Source organism: Peromyscus californicus, unplaced genomic scaffold, assembly GCF_007827085.1.
Source record: "Peromyscus californicus insignis strain IS unplaced genomic scaffold, ASM782708v3 Scaffold_23__1_contigs__length_62951481, whole genome shotgun sequence".
Classification (NCBI taxonomy): Eukaryota; Metazoa; Chordata; class Mammalia; order Rodentia; family Cricetidae; genus Peromyscus; species Peromyscus californicus.
This window is the reverse complement of record NW_026294534.1, coordinates 49,640,658-49,655,909: the sequence shown is the minus strand read 5'-3', so window position 1 is coordinate 49,655,909 and position 15,252 is coordinate 49,640,658. Positions and strand designations below refer to the sequence as shown.

The following is a 15,252-nucleotide window of genomic DNA, read 5'->3' as shown; positions in this document are numbered from 1 at the left end:
TAATGAACACATTATAATTACCACCTCAATAATTACCACCAGCATATTCTACACCTGAATTTTATTCATTTACTTAAAAGGCTTCTTGACTTTTGGAAATATTTGTGTGAAGTTGCCATTGTGAGACTTTAAAAGAGATATCATTATGTAAGACATGACTCTTAAAGGAGAAAATATATCTTTATAATCTTCAAATAGCCCTGCCTATAATTTATTTTCATCCTGGGAGATTAGAGATTACATACACTTTTATTTTGAGATTAAAATGTATTTTGAGTTACCTTTCATATGTGTGCTCTGTGTTTGTATAAGCCTATGTGTACTTCTATATGTGTGTGTGTGTGTTAAGAATACATACAAAAGGTAATACAAAATATAATCTATGTGTATATCTATTTTTGTGTCTTTTGTGTACACACACACACACACACACACACACACACACACACACACACACACCATCCACATACATACTCACATACATTTTAAGACAGGATCTATGAAAGCCTAGCTGTCCTGGAACTCTCTATGTAGACCAAATTGATCTACTCCAACTCACAGAGATCTACCTGCTTTTGCCTTCCAAATTCTGGGATTAAAGTCATGAGCCACAGCTGGGTGGTGGTGGCTCATGTCTTTAATCCCAGCACTTGGGAGGCAGAGGCAGGTGGATCTTGGTGAGTTTGAGGTCATCCTCATCTACAAGGTGAGTTCCAGGATAGTCAGGACTATTACACAGAGAAACCATGTCTTGAAAAACCAAAAAAAAAAAAAAAAAAAAAAAAAAAAACCACACAAATACATGAGCCACTACACTCAGAGTATGTATGTATGCATGCATGCATGCTTATGTATGTGTATTTAGTGCCTTTAGTGCTGCATTTGGAAGGAAAACATATAGTATTATCAATATATCAGCTGGTGAATTATTTTTTGGCCCTTCATACAGAATTTTTTAACATGGTGTGAGTTTATCTGTACTTAGACAATAACAAACAACAATAAAAAGCCAAATCAAATAGAACATAAGGTAGTGATGGATATGCAGTCTTAATACATATCATGGAGTAGATTTGTTAAAGCCACAAACAGTACTAGTCTCTTCAGTTAATCAAACAGAAAATCATAACAGACTAGGAATTCTATAAACATATTTTTGAGTGATTCTCTATATTTGTTATTCTCTTGTCATGCATGATTGCTTTAGAGATAAAACAATAAAATGAAGGATGCTCAAATTCCTTTTGATAACAAGCTAAATCAGTACACATTTTCAGGTCAGTTGCATTATATTTAATTCCCTTATTTTAAGATTACATTAAAAATATATCATTTAACTCTCCAAAGATGGGATATATTTAACAAAGGTATTTTAAATCCAAAAAGAAATAATCTTTCTTCAAGATGTTAAATAGATTTATTTATTCTCAATTTGTTCTTCCGTGAACATCCATCTTAAAACTAAAAAAGAGAAACAAAAGAAACAAAGATGATAAAGCATTTATCACATTATTGATTACAGAAGAGAAGTACTGTAAAGCCAAAAAGGTATTTTTCAAAACCTTCTTTGTTTTAGTGAATGATGATAAAATGCTGTAGGATGTCTTTCTGTATGCTGTGAATATGTGTTGCTATCATTGGCTGATAAATAAAGCTGTTTGACCAATGGTGAGGCAGAATAAGGTTATACAGTACATTCAAACTGCAGAGGGTGACCAAGAAGCGTGGAGTTGGAGATGCCATCCAGACACCCAAGGAGCAACATGTCAGCAGACCAGTAATGCCACGGCCATGTGACAAAACATAGATTAAAGGAAATGGGTTAATTTAAGATGAAAAAGCTAGCTAGCAAGAAACCTGATATAGAGGCCAAACAGTTTATAATTAATATTAAGCCTCAGAGTAATTATTTTATAAATGGCTGAGAGACCATGGGTAGGAGAGATTCTTGGGGACCACGGGGCTGGGTGGGACCAGAGAAAATTCTGACTATGATAAAACTGTGAAATCAATAAATTAATGAAACTCTATATAAAACCAATGAAACTCATGTAAATACACATCAGTGTTAAAATGAAAACTGGAGCCAGTTCTCAAAAACAGCCAGAGGGTAATGTCCTTGTGTACCTTTTGGAGCACTACTTTGAATGACTCTGGATTTTTCAACAGACCATGGAGGGGCTGCAAGGCAGCTACACATTTTTCAATTGGTAGAAGTAAAGAACTGTCAGAGGTGGATTTCATCTCCTTAAGGAATTAAGGGGAAATAAATCATTCTCAAATTAAAACAAAACAAATAAATTATGAAAGCATTTTGTTACATTATACTTTTTTTTTTTCTTTTTTGGTTTTTTTTTTTTTTCGAGACAGGGTTTCTCTGTGTAGCTTTGTGCCTTTTCCTGGAACTCACTTGGTAGCCCAGGCTGGCCTCGAACTCACAGAGATCCGCCTGGCTCTGCCTCCCGAGTGCTGGGATTAAAGGCGTGCGCCACCACCGCCCGGCACATTATACTTTTCCTTAAAGGATGACTAAAATAAGTTCTTCAGAAAGAAAAGAGATTGTCGAATAAGAAAACTGTGGATGATCTCACTGGAAAAGAAAGAACAAAAGAGAAATATGTTTAAATGATTTATATGCAATGTATCTGATAATGGAACAAAAATGCTAATATTACCAGGTACTGAAAATGATAATATTGAAGTAGAGAAGGCATGGGGGCACATTGAAAGTTAGGTTTTCATAAGTCTACTGAAGTAGGAAAATGTCATTACCATTGTATTGTGACATTTATGAATTGTGGCACCCAGAGCAAGAACTCTAAATATATAGATATACATAATTTACTCAATATACCAAGAACCACATTCTGAAAGTCTATAAATAGTCACGATGAGATCTTGTGAAAATTTCCCAATAAAGATGTAAAGTTGACTAGGTGAAGTGGCTCACACCTATGACCCAGTACTTAGGAGACAGAGACAGGAGGATTGCCTAACCTCAAGAATGCCCTGATGTTTTTGAGACATTGTCTCCAGGAAAATTAAAAAATGAACTGAAATTGGGAAAACAAACAGATGAAACCATAGAAAACAACGAAGCTACGAGCATATCAAGCATTTACCAATATCCAGAATTCTGAATATACAGAATAAAATAAGTTATTTTGAGTATGATGAAAATGCAGGCCTCAACTTTATGTTTTTTTGAAGATATGCCCTGAAAGAGAGATAAAAGGTAAGTAAATAAAAATATATCATACAACTGTTTATTAATATAAATTAAAATAAAATAGTTCAATTACTTCAAATAAGATAGAACAATTCATGCATAACATATCATAATCCCATGTTTACACTTTACCAAAGATGCATATCCAACTGTCTCATGTTTACATTTTACCAAAGATGTCTATACAACCCAAGCTCATTTGACTGGAAGAAAATACTGATGCATTTTCAGTTCTGATCAGGAACCTTAACGCCATCAGTCTTAGTAACTTTTTTATTGATGAGATAAAACACCATGACCAAGACAACACATAAAAGAAAGTACTGAAGTTGGGTCTTATGGTCCCAGCTTAGAGTCCATGAAGATCACGGCAGGGACTTTGGTGGCAGGCAGACAGGCAGGCAGGTAGACAGGCGGGCAGGTAGACAGGCAGGCAGGTAGACAGGCAGGCAGGCATGGAGCAGACACAGTGCCCGAGAGCTCACATCTTGAAACACTAAGAGGAGGCAAAGAGAAAAAGTCTGGGATTGGCGAGTCTTCTGAAATCTCCAGGCACTCACCTAGTGACACACCTCCTCCAGTAAGGCCACAGCTCTTAATCCTTCCCCAAACAGTTTTACCATCTGGGGATCAAGCATTCAAACATAGCAGCTTTAGGGAGGCCTTTCTCATTCACCCTCTCTTTGGTGATTTATAGAACTGCTTTATAGAAAATGAACAATACCCATGAATGGTACAAAGGGTCTTGCTTATTTATATATTCATTGTCTATAGTTATACTGTCATCCACGCTGCAAAAATATTAAGTGCAAAATAACCAGACTGAATAATTAATAAGGTTATAATTGCATGCATCTTAATAGAGTGATGAACATTTAATTTACCTTCTCCATCTCACCTGTAGTATGAAGTAGTTTTGTCAAGCATATCCACACTGGATATACTACATGTTATTGGTCAGTTAATGTAGGTATTGTATATCAGATAAGCTCTTGAGATATCATAATCCTCATGTTCAGGTAATTTTTATTTCACTTTAATAAGTCATTATACTATTTTATTATCATTTTTATTATTTTATTTGTGTCCTATATAAATTAAAACTTTATCATTGATAGATTATTTATGGAGAAAAATATAGTATTTACATTGTAAGGTTTGACACTAACCACAGTTTCAGGCATCTATTGAGAGCCTTTCCAATTCATTTCCCAGAGATAAGGGCAGATTCCTTTATAATATAGACTACTTCACTGAGAAAAATAGAATACAGTTTTATGTGTGCAAATGGAATATTTACCAAGAGAAAATCCCCTGTGCTTTTTATCTCAACAAATCCGAAGTAGTTGAAATGATGCAACATATGAACTCTCACTATAGTGAATCCATTCTATACCAGAGTAACAACAGTCATTTCTCATTTGGAAGTTCAACAACATATTTCTAAATAAATCATGGTAGTAAATAATTCATAAATTAAACATTGAACCTGAAAAACTGCAGAAACTAAAGTAGAAAATGCATTGACCAAGGTGTAACTTTGCTCAGCTGGAGCCCTAACTACTTACAAGGTTGATGCAAGAGGGTCACCCAAGCTAATGTGCCTGAGAACTGCCTGACCAAAATATGAGACCCTATTGAAAGAAGCTCCTAATAAAAATCTCTACTCTAAGAAATCTTTGCTGAAAAATTCTAGCAAATATCCATATAGAATTAGCAGAATTTTTTACACAGGATTTATTAAAAGACTCTTATTTTGTTTTTATGTGTATGGATATTTCACCTGCATGTAATGTCTCTGCCATATGAGTGTGCAGTTTCCACAGAGGTCAGAAAGGGTGATAGATCCTGAGAATTGGTATTGCAGACAGTTGTGAGCCTCCCTCCATGCGCTGGGAATCAAACCCAGGCGCTTTGCACAAGTGCACTTACCACCTGAGTGGTACCACCTCTCCAACTACACACACACACACACACACACACACACACACACACACACACACAGAGTAATGCTTAAATTCAGGAACAGTGAAAGAATGCTAATTTCTTGCTACTTCTGTTTAATAACTTAGTTGATTTTCTACTATATTAGGTTAGAAAAATTATCATCTTGAAAAATAATTTAATACAGATATTATATAGAAATCTTTAGTAATCTATGAAATGAGACAATATAATTCATAGATGAATAAGGTATGGCAACACACGCTTATAATCCCAGAACTCAGAAGGCAGAAGTAGGAGGATCCTGAGTTCAAGGCCAGCTTGGGCCATGGTGAAAGTGTGTTTAAAAAGGAAATACAAACCCCAAACCATGAGTTAAATAAGTACTAGTGTGTAAGATCTATATAATGAAGACTAGGAAGACAATTATAATTTCATTAAATATATAAGATACTTAAATATATATATATATATATATAATAAAAACCATTATACTTCATACTGAAAACTATAAATTATTGTTTAAAAGTTATAAAAGATGAAAATAAATGAAAAGATTTGTTTGGGATTGTAGGAGACTTCTTCAAGAGAATTTTCTTCCATTCAAACTGTTGCTGTGGGATGGTCTGTATGTCAAATGCTCTGATTGGTCAATAAATAAAACACTGATTGGCCAGTGGCCAGGCGGGAAGTATAGGTGGGACTAACAGAGAGGAGAATTGAGAGAACAAAAAGGTGGGAGGAGACACTGCCAGCCGCTGCCATGACAAGCAGCATGTGAAGATGCCGGTAAGCCACGAGCCACGTGGCAAGGTATAGATTTATGGAAATGGATTAATTTAAGCTATAAGAACAGTTAACAAGAAGCCTGCCACGGCCATACAGTTTTTAAGCAATATAAGTCTCTGTGTTTACTTGGTTGGGTCTGAGCGGCTGTGGGACTGGTGGGTGACAGAGATTTGTCCTGACTGTGGACTTGCAAGAAAACTCTAGCTACGAACTGTGCCTTGTTCATTTGAAAACTGACTCCTTTTCATAAACTACATGAAAGTTTGTAATTTTCCTCTCTAGTACTATCAACTTTTTGTTAACAAGCTGTTGGTATTTTCTGGCTATACACCAATTAAGAGCCTAATGCTTTCTCTGTCTATATTTACTGGAGTAGCATCAGAATCTCAGCTGGTCTCTCTGGGTCAAAATTCCCTACCTTGTTTCTTGATATTACTGTACTCACTGTGTATCAATTACATGCATTTTGTATTTTTACAACTAAAGCTCTCCCCTTGGTCTCTGCTGTTCTGGATATTTGTGTGCCACACTGAAATGAGGGAGTCTAGTTTCTTGGCAGCCACTCTTAACAGAAATCCTAGCCAACAAAAAACGACTGTCCCAGAATTCTCTGTAATCCTTAATGATCAATGCAAAGTTCAGCAAGCTTACTATAAAAAAATAAATATTTCATGGCTTATAGTCAAATATTTTTCTTTGCAAATATTTACAATCCTTTAATAATTAAAAATCATTCTTGATGGACAGAAATACAAAGCCAGGCTTTTACCCCCATTTAACCCCAGCCATAACTTGCTGAAGTCTACTTTAATGAGAGAAGAATGAATCTGGTACAGAGAAAGATAATATTTTGTTTTCAGTTGTGTTTCTCATTAAAGCATGTTGTATGATTGTTGTAATCAATGTGATATAAAGTTCTGCTGGACATTATCATTAAGGAGCCGTACCAAAAATGGAGTCTTGCTTACCCTTGGGCATACAAATGAGTAATCATTCTGGAATAATATCCTACAGGTTACATCCAGCATTACTGAATTAAGCTGAGTTCTAAAGGAGATTAAAAAACAAAACAAAAACCTTAAAAGTGAATTAAAAGCACTGGAATTTTCCAAGAAATGAATATAAGAGGCTGGAGAAGCAGAGACCTATTAGAAAAGGGATTTACTGTAAATCAGTTACAATTTAGACGTGGCCATAAGAACATAGGGACGTAAAATGTCACTAAGATTTGGCTTTCAGGCTCAGGAAGGCTTAGAGTCCACACACTCTCATCTCTCAGTATTGGATATATTCTCTGTGGACTGTAATTGGTTTAAGGATACCCTAATCTCTAGTTGTTTAAAGCAACTCTGAAGGAGAAGTTGAGAATACCTTATTTGCCAGTGTGTGGAGAAGCTACAACAAGCTTCCACAGAGATGTCTTGCCTTCTGTGACTGTTTAAGACAATCCCTGCAATCAGCAGAAACAGAAAGCTACCAAGAGGTTAAAGATTTATTGCCTCTTAGCACAGGTAACCTCCTATGTAATCCAAGTCCTGGTATTGACAGCTGGGTTCCTTATTGTACTTGGTAAATAAAATCAGACATGTTTATACTTACTTTTATTCTTTATGATTTTTTAGATGTCATTTTGTGCCTGCTAATGACTTGCATTTATTCATAACATTGTAGGAATATGCTTTTCAGATTTATCTTTAAATTCTAAACATATCTTTCATAATGGGAGAAAACATAATTCCTTTGATGCATATTTTATGGCATCATTTCATGCAAGAATACCAGATATAAGTAACTAAAAAGGCTAGGAGATTCTGAGAAAGGTAATAAGTAGACAACGAACTTCCAAAAGGTTAATGAAATTCAAGGAAAAGTTTCTTTACAGAGAAAGTAGATAAAAGATTGCATTTACCCTGTACTTTATGGATGATAGGATAAAGCTCGGCAAAATGAGCAATACTGACATATTTGTAAGACTTCAAAAGGCCATTTCACCACGTAAAGTAGTCAACGGTGTTTATATTTCTCATAAAGGGCAAATCTACATTAGCTCTTTGGGGGCAGGAGATGGAGGGAACATTGACAGTGATGGGTATGCCTTCAGAGTTTAGTCTAGACTGCATTCATTTTAAAAGACTTATTACTTGTGTCTTTTGTGTAAACTCATATAACTGAAAAAAGTCTCAATAAATGTTCTCAGTCCTGTATTTAAAAGACACAGTTTTTCCAGTTAAAATAGCTGTTTTTCTAACAAACATTCTTTGCCCATTTAATTATGAGTTTTTATTTCATGCTACATAAAGTGAATATATGATCATTATTTATGATATAGAAAAACAGGCTTATAATATTGACAACATAATTTATAAACTAATAATTCTTACCCTTTATGTAAATCTACAAATATAAAGTAATAGTGAAAATAACTAGTGAATGTAATTCAAATTTTGTCAGCTACTCTATAAATCCTATGTAGGAAAATATGAATCCTTATTAAAGAAAATATTTCTGTTTATTTTGTTATCTTTATTTCTTTGTTTTTATGTCAAGATTGAGAGAGCCTTGTGCTAGAGACTTTTTGTTTATGAAGAGAAAAATACCCTAAAAGGGATGTTCAGATTTGACTTTTCAGGTTTCAACAACAGAAGTCAAATCTTGCTGATTTAAGCAATAGTTGATATAAAATTATGGACTTGGGAAAAGATGCAGGGAGGTTTCTGTGTGTTTCCTTAGGACTACACAGGAACCAATGAAGCTTCAAATGTTGGAATAAAAAGATATCAACAAGAGTCTAGTTGTAGCATCCATTGAGAGCTTTGTGTCTCATATGCAGATCTCAATCTGCCTTAGATTGTTCATGATTCAAAGCTTTGGAATAATGGAGAGTTGACCTTGAGGAGCTGTAGGGCAATCATTCTGCAACTTTCCAGCAGAATCAATCAACAGAACTTGAGGTCTCTTATGTAACATGGCCTAGTGTATTTTTGTAAATTCCCTGATTGAATCATCTTCAAATTACTTAAAAGACCCAGAATGATGTAAATGCCATACATGGAGTTGCTGTACTGTATTCTTTGTGATGAACAATAACAAGGAAAAGACTATATGTATTCATTGCAGGTTGATTTTTTTTCTAACCTGTGGTTGGAATATTTTCCAACTAAAATTAGCTGACTGTATATAGACAGCCTTTGTTATAGAGAGAAGACTGAAACTGATTGCTTGGGATTTCGTTTGGCCTTAGTCATCGGCTATCTGGGCTAGATGATGAATGTGATTGGCTTTTGATTGTGCAGGCAAGAATGACACCAAGTCTTATTAAGATCATACGTGATAGAGTACGTGTTTAACTCGAGCAGAAGTGGATTAGCAAAGGTGTTATACAGACTAAACTTACAGCAAACAAATTCCTAGCCAATGACTATCTGATCAAAATACAATGAAATCATTAAGATTAATTAGGTCTAGTGAGCATAAGTTTACTTTTAAAAAATTATAGTGTCTTGACCATTAATAGAGAATGATAATAAATTTGCATAGGTAAGGCATTCCAAAGTCTAATGACTATAATATATGTGTGATCAGTGTTATTAAGTATTTCAAAATAGAAACGGGCCTATCAATGTTTATATCATAGACTTCTGTGAGGATTTTTATTACTTAAATTAGAATGCATGGCAATTAGTGCATCACTTGTCTTAAATGGCTCCTTTCAAATACTAAAGGGCATACCTAAGTGAAGTAATAACATGATTAATTGGAGTACCATTTTTAGAGTTCAATTAACAAGAACTCTCAGATCATGTTGGGATTTGTTTTTAGAAGTGTGGAAATAAATAAAAGGCCACAACTCACAGCTTATTTTTAACAAGAAATCCAGTTATCATCACTTATATTTGGCAGAGAATCAAAGGCTGATCAAGCCATGAAAGGTTGTGGTGAGGAAAAGAAGAAAGGTTCAACCTGTTTAGACTTTATGAAATTAAAATTACAGAGACAAGCCACAGAATAGTACACATACATTTTGGGCTATTATCTCAGACCAATAGCATTAGAGATTCTAGTCCCAAAGGAAGCAATATGGACAAATGGATGCCGAGAAAAATAATGTACACTCAGTTGTTAATAACAGCAGATCGGAGCAATGGTTCACCTGAGATTCTGCAGTTGAATTTCTATTGCTCTTTTCCATAACAAATAATTGGCCTATTACTTCATGAATTACTTCAAATTAATAGGTTTGTAGCTTTTAATTAACGATTATACTAATGTAAATCTATTTTGACTTTAAGTTAAATGTTCTCAAACTCAGATCAGTAGACTGTTGCTACACTTAATCTAAAAGAACTTCCATTCAATGTACATGTGCTCTAAAGTTTCCTCTGTGTATTATTAGTGACCTGAATCTGAATGTGATGGGCAAACTACTGCGGCTTCCTTAGCCAATCACAAGTGGCCATCTGACCAAACTGTACTCCCCTGAGATAGTTGTGAGCCACACTAGTCAGACTGTCTTCACCTCCTTTCTATTTTCTTCATATGATATTATCTTGGCCGGCTACAAATATAATGTACTCATCACGTAAACCTTCACATTTGAACATTTGTTTGTAGTTGTTGACATTTTGGAGGAGTTGTGGAGTCTTGAGGATGTGGCTTCTGCCTGTCGTAGGTAAGTCACTCTGGCAGGTTTTTCAAGGTTATAAGCTGGTTCTGTTCTGAGTCTGGCCCTTTGTTTCCTGGTCTGGCCGGCATGTGAGGAGCCCTAGCACAGGATCACATTGCCATAGCCAGGAGGAACTTTCCCATGCCTTCCCCACCATGCTACACCAAATGCTCGGCCACCATGGGGCAAAACTAAACCTTGCTTCCTTACATTGTTTTGGTGCAGTATTTTGTCACAACAGGAAAAGTAACAAATACATAGAGGAAGGCTTTATTAAGAGCTGTGTATTTTTCTAATTTTAACATAAGGATATAATTGGTCTTTTTTTTTTCTACCTTTACAGAAAATTATTGGTGGCAAGGGCAAGTAGAGTTTTAATAAGTAATGGCTTACAGAGTTATGTTTAATGGTCCCATAAAATGTGTGCCTTGGTCACTTGATATAAAGCTTTTCACAATCCAGTTCAAATGTACATAAATAAAGCAGTTTTTTAGTCTCTAGAGACTGACTATACAGTTTAAGGATAGATATTCTTTAATCCACTTGAAAACTGGCATGTAATATTTAAAAACACTCACATCCCATGAAGGGCAAAAGCAAACTGATATTTTTTGAAAATGTTTAGAAATCCTTTCAGACTTTGTTTTCTGGAGATAGCCTACCATTGTAAGTTTTAAGAGTTATAGTTTTAGCAGATGGCCAAACTCCAAAATAGCTTCTGATATATTTTTAAGAATTTTTTTCACCAAATTCAGATTATGATAGTAACCACATTTTTCTACATCATCCATAGTAGTTTCACAGGCAAATTTAGCTAATATCCATTTCCACCACAATCAAGTGCCAGCTAATATAATGTGCATTACATTACATCAGAAATTTGACTGCCAGTTCTGGGATGAGAAGCATGAAATGGAGACAGCCACAGAAAAAAGTGTTTCTGTGATATATGAGGGGTAAGTGGGTTCCAGATCCCTATACTTGGCTTGTAATGAGCTATCCTCTACTTTTGACACTGTGTTCTTCATGGGTGTATGCACATCTGTCAAAATTCCTATTCTTGTATGAACATTGTTTACATTGTGTTATCATCCACACTATTTAATATCAGTTTGGTTTCATTACCTATATAAATAACCTGTTACTAGTTATGACCACATGCTGAGGTAATGGTGATTAGGGCCATTTCAAGCTTTTAATGTGTGGTGATTGCAAAATTTAACTAATCACTGCTACCTCTCATAAGTTTGTGGAGATCAAATCATTTATGACCAAATGTTTTCCTATTTTTCATTCACAAAATCAGGGGCTGAATGTTTATACTTCCCAATGGCCATTTTGAGTTATCCCATAGACTTTAAGATTTAGTCAAGATCACGACCTTAGTTAATATTTCTTGTTTGGTACATGTCCTGGTTTTCTTCCTGTTGCTGTGGCAAACATAATGACTAAAAGCAAACTTGGAAGAGAGAGGTTTTATTTCATCCAACAGCTTAGAGCTGATCCCTGGAAGAGGGGAGTGCAGGAACTTGAAAAAAAAAAACAATGAAGAAAGGTATTTACTTGCTCTCACTATGGAACATCCAGATTTCTTATACAACTCAAGACTATCTTCCCAAGAATGACGCTAACCAGAGTTGGCTAGGATCTCCTATGTAATTAGCAGTCAAGAAAAGGCCACATGGACATGCCCAAAGGCCACCATGATCTAGGCAGTGCCCCATTTCAGACTCCCTCAGATAACTCTGGGCTGTGTCCACTTGATAGCTGAAGCTGACTAGCAGAGTATACAGTTGGCTTCAGAATTCCTTCAGCTTCTCAATTCTTACCTTTCACAGATGTCTTGTCTTAGTAAAGCCATGGCTGTAGGAACTAACAGATTATGTAGAACTTCCTTGCTTGTGCACATTTGATGGACGTTCTAGCAGTGATGAGAGAAGTCTTTCTTTCAATGTCAATTAGTACACCTGCTGTTTATATATAGTTCTCTGAGTCTTCACTAGGAGATAAGCTCTCATAAAAGCACTAATTTCCATTATCTGAGATTATTTATATTCAAGCAACTCAGTTATATGGGGATTGTCCAAGACATATGGCTTACTGAAGCTTCCAAGATGCAGAAGTAAAGTTGTATCCTCCTTTTAAGTCTATGGCCTTTTTTCTTTAAACTTATTGATACTTCCAAAGAACTAGCTTGAGGATCTCACTTTATCCCAAGGCCCTTCTGCAACAGACATTAATACTACCTGAACCAACTTCGAATATGCATTTCAGGAAGCACATTCAACTCTTATGAAATGTTGTTACTCTAGCTTTCCCACGTATGATTCAAGAGTCTAGAATCCTGCAACTCCCAGGTTCACAAGTTCTTGCTTGAGTTACTAGCTCGAGTAACTTTTCATATCCTTCCTATATTTAATAGTGACTCAATTTTGACAAATCATCTATTATTTGTTTATGAATAGCAACACTAAATTGAAAGTAGGGAAGCTCAAGGATAAGTAAGCACTCATTTAAAATATAGACAAAAGGCTATTGACTCTCCTGTTGTTCAAAAACATACTGAAATGTATAGAACAAGATCCATACCAGAGACACAAGAAAACAGAATGTGAGTTTATGACCAGGTAGCACTTGTGTCGGGCACGGTGAAAGAAAACCCTGGGAAAGAAGCTGTGTCTGCGGAGACTGAGTGACTGAATAGAACTTCAGTACCGTAGAGTGATCGGAATGTTGCAGGTCTGGAGGATAATTACCATAGTTTGGGATATATCTAGCCCTCTGGAGCAGCCATTCATTGCTTTTTATGAACTCTCATCTCGTGACAAATTGAAATCTTTTGGAATTTGTTAGCTTAGCATGCCACTAGATTAAACCAGTGCAAAAACTAAGAATGTCATCAGGTAGCACCTGAGGCCTACAGAAAAGTTTCCACCATTTTGCTGAAGCTGCTTCTCAGATGTACCCACCAACATATTTTAAACTTGCCTGGATTTATGGCTTTCTTAGTGTTCTAAAAATGATACAACTTCTTGAAACTGTTTCCACATTGGAACAAAGAATTTGGGGTAAGTAAATCTACATTCCCTGGCTATGATCACACAAAATAGCTCCAGAGTAAACAATCTCTCAATCCATGTAGGATAAGAGCTATGTTTTGAGTGTGTAGTGTACCACAATGAAATAACTGTTAATAGTTTTGTTGATGTTCATGGGGGTCACGAGCATCTGGATTCTCTCATTTGTGTTTCATGTCTTTGTGCACACCCAGTCTTGTTTGTGTTTAATGGAGTAGAAGATGAAAGTGTCACAAGTTCTCGTGGGATGTATCAGGAAGCCGTTGGAGATGAGGCCTTAAAGTGTACCTCTGTATTCTTCTATGGCTTTTGACCTTGATGTTGAGACAGTCTGAGTAAAGCTTTGGTAGGATTCATCTCAATTTTAGTATCTTGCAAACTAATCATTTTTCTGTTTTTAGATTTTTTTGAATTTTATTATTTCATGTGTATAAGTGTTTTGCACACATGTATGTATGTGTACCATGTGGTCACATACATATGTATATATATATATATGTGTGTGTGTGTATAAGTGTGTATCTAGTGTATATATTGTGTATGTGTATGTGCATCTATTTTATATATGTGTATCCAGTGCCCATGAAGGTCAGAAAAAGGCATCAGATTCCATGGCACAGGTATTACATATGGTTGTGAGCTGCCATGTAGGTGATAGGAATTGAACCCAGGTACTCTGAAAGAGCAATAAATATCCCCTACACTATTTATGTGAAAAATAAATATCCTCGTCTCTATTTGTTTTGCCTCTCCGGTGTAGCAAAGGACGAAATTAATTAGTACAGGACAAGTTTACACACACTTTGGTTCTATAGGTCAGTAAATTGAGAGTTCATTGAGCTAATCTCAAGATAAGAAATTAACAGGCTTGCATTGTGCACTATCTTAAGCTCTAGAGGCTACAAATATTCCCTGAGAAGTGAGTCTCTCCTAGCTTCCAAATGCTCCAGCTGCATCTCTTTGGTCGTGGTTCTTTTGTCTAATTTCTTCTGCTTTGCCCTCGTTTGTAAAAACCCTTGTAAGTTTCTTAAGTCCACCAGAAGAATTCAGTTTCCACTCTGTAGTTCAAGGTCAACTGAGAGGAAGTTGAATTTCTTCTTTAAATCTAAGTGCACTTCATTTTGTCACCCAACATGTGAAAAAGTCAATATGGGGGAGAGTGCAGAAACATTTCACCAGGGCGTTCCTGTGCTGCTTAAACCCTGCTAAGACAATATCCTCGCGAGGAAGGAGTGCTTTCTCACCACAGGTTTAATGTAACTAAACAAAACAAAACAAAACAAAAACCTGGGCTTTCCCTGAATAATTGTCACTTGTTTTGCATGATTGGACCCAGGAAAAGGGACACACACAAGTGTCAGGGTGTAATTATTGTAAAAAGTATAGTGCCTTTTCTTCAGGTCTATTGTGGAATGGCCAAACAGGGGTGTTTTGTTTGTTATTGCTGCTGTTTGTTTTATAGGAAATGGAACTTTTGGATCAATTTCCCCTATGTTTTGGGGTTTATTTGATCCTCAAGTCTATTATATAAAGAAGGATCCTGTAAGTTT

The 15,252-nt window shown here is 35.7% G+C and overlaps 1 long non-coding RNA gene across 1 annotated transcript in view; it reads right to left on the bottom strand.

Moving 5' to 3' along the window:
• Positions 1-2,454: 2,454 nt before the first annotated feature.
• The window catches only part of LOC128119412 (uncharacterized), a 252,773-nt gene continuing 239,975 nt past the window's right edge, over positions 2,455-15,252 (bottom strand). The window contains exon 3 of the long non-coding RNA XR_008221534.1: positions 2,455-3,725. This is a non-coding gene — a long non-coding RNA (uncharacterized LOC128119412). The remainder of the gene's footprint in view (positions 3,726-15,252) is intronic.